Here is a 1,870-nt window from a genome sequence, read left to right on the forward strand (position 1 = left end):
GAAACTCTGTGGGCAAAAATCTGTTCATTTTAAGGGCCAGTGTGGCCCAGTTCGGATTCAATCCTCGGACGATTTTGATAGTTTAGGTGCCCTTGGGTCGCGGTTTATCAAGCCACAGGTGAAGCCAAATGTAATCTCTGATGAACTCAGACCACTTGAAAAACAAAAAAAAAGAATAGAGAAACTTTTTCCTGGCTCTATTTAGTTTTAATGAATTATAAATTATGTGCAAAAATGTTAAAATGTAAAATATACTTATGAAAATTTATCAAATAGAATTAAAAATGTACTAATTATCTAGGTATATACTTGACATAAAGTAGTGGCTAGTTGTCTCTATAACCATTAATGAGTTTCAATAAAATGAAAAACATATTGCCTAAATAATAAGGAAAACCATTTATTTTTCAACCACATGCTTAGAATAATTTGGTGTGTCCATTTTCGATTATATGATGATGACAATGATGATGATGCTTTTTTCTTTATAAGAATTATTCTATAAGACTATTCTACAGGACCTAGTCATAGATAAACTAAGGAAAGAAAAATATAAAATTAAAATCCTACAACTAATTATTTAGATATTTGTTTAGGTGTGAGTTCACATTCAAAATGAAATCTATGAACTTAATTTACTTGTACCTTTTAGAATTTCATAAAACAAATTGTAGTGGTAGATATCATTATGTATAGATATAATATTGTTGTATAAATGACATCTTGAAAGAAATTCAGCCTAAGATTATTAATGCTTTTATAATAACATAATTTTCCTTTGCCTTTGATATTTTCATCACTCTATATGAATTGTAATATTGTATTTTATATTTTCAATTTTAGGTTTTCATGATAAGACAAGATTATATGTTTATCCCAAAGTTTTAACCATTTATCAAAATATTTTTTTGGAAGTTATTTTTAACTAAGCATCCCTTAGGCACCCTAAATAGTATATACCAAAATATTATGATATAATGCAATAATTTTTTCAATTTTAGTTTTTCTATGTTTATCCCAAAGTTTTAACCATTTATCGAAATATTTTTTTGAAGTTATTTTTAACTAAACATCCATTAGGTAGCCTAAATAGTATATACCAAAATATTATGATATAATGCAATAATTTCTACTATTCGGTGATATGTTATAAATAAATATTTATAAATAATATTGTATGTAATTAGTATATATTTATTAAATGTGTCAATATATATATATGTGTAAGAGAGAAAGTTAGTGAGTGGACAATTTTTTTGGTTGACAAATAAGTTTATTTGTTTATTTTTCGCTTTTAAGAAAGACAATAATGAAAAACAACCATTGTTTATTTTTCACTTTTAAAAAAGACAATAATGAGAAACAACCATTGATTAACCCTTAGACCACAAAATATTTTACAATAGATTGTTGCTAATATTATTAGGCATTTGTCTTATTCTCTTTTTACTAGTGAGTAAAATATACTAATCTATATAAACAAGTTTACTAAAATTACCTTCCAAAAATGTGGGAAAATTTCCCTTCAAATTTATCCTTGAAAGAAAAAATAATTTATAACTTAATAATTTTTTAATTTAATTAATACAATTAGTTTAAAAATATTATATTAATTAATATTCAATTACCTTTTACATTTTTTTTGTTTATAATAAATTTTAAATTCTTATCAAAATAATTTAATAATATTAGTAACAATTATATTAAAGAATTAAAATAAATACATCTTGGTATCTCATTTTCATTATATATTCAATTAATACATTTTTTTCTCTATTTAAATATTACTAATTTAAATAATACATTTATTTTATTTTAAAGGGTAAATGCTCTTTGCTTTTCCCTGTATTTTATATACAACTTCAATAAC

The sequence above is a fragment of the Pinus tabuliformis genome, chromosome 6 (assembly GCF_031772625.1).
Source record: "Pinus tabuliformis cultivar Carrire ecotype Pingquan chromosome 6, CPIR1, whole genome shotgun sequence".
NCBI classification, from domain to species: domain Eukaryota; kingdom Viridiplantae; phylum Streptophyta; class Pinopsida; order Pinales; family Pinaceae; genus Pinus; species Pinus tabuliformis.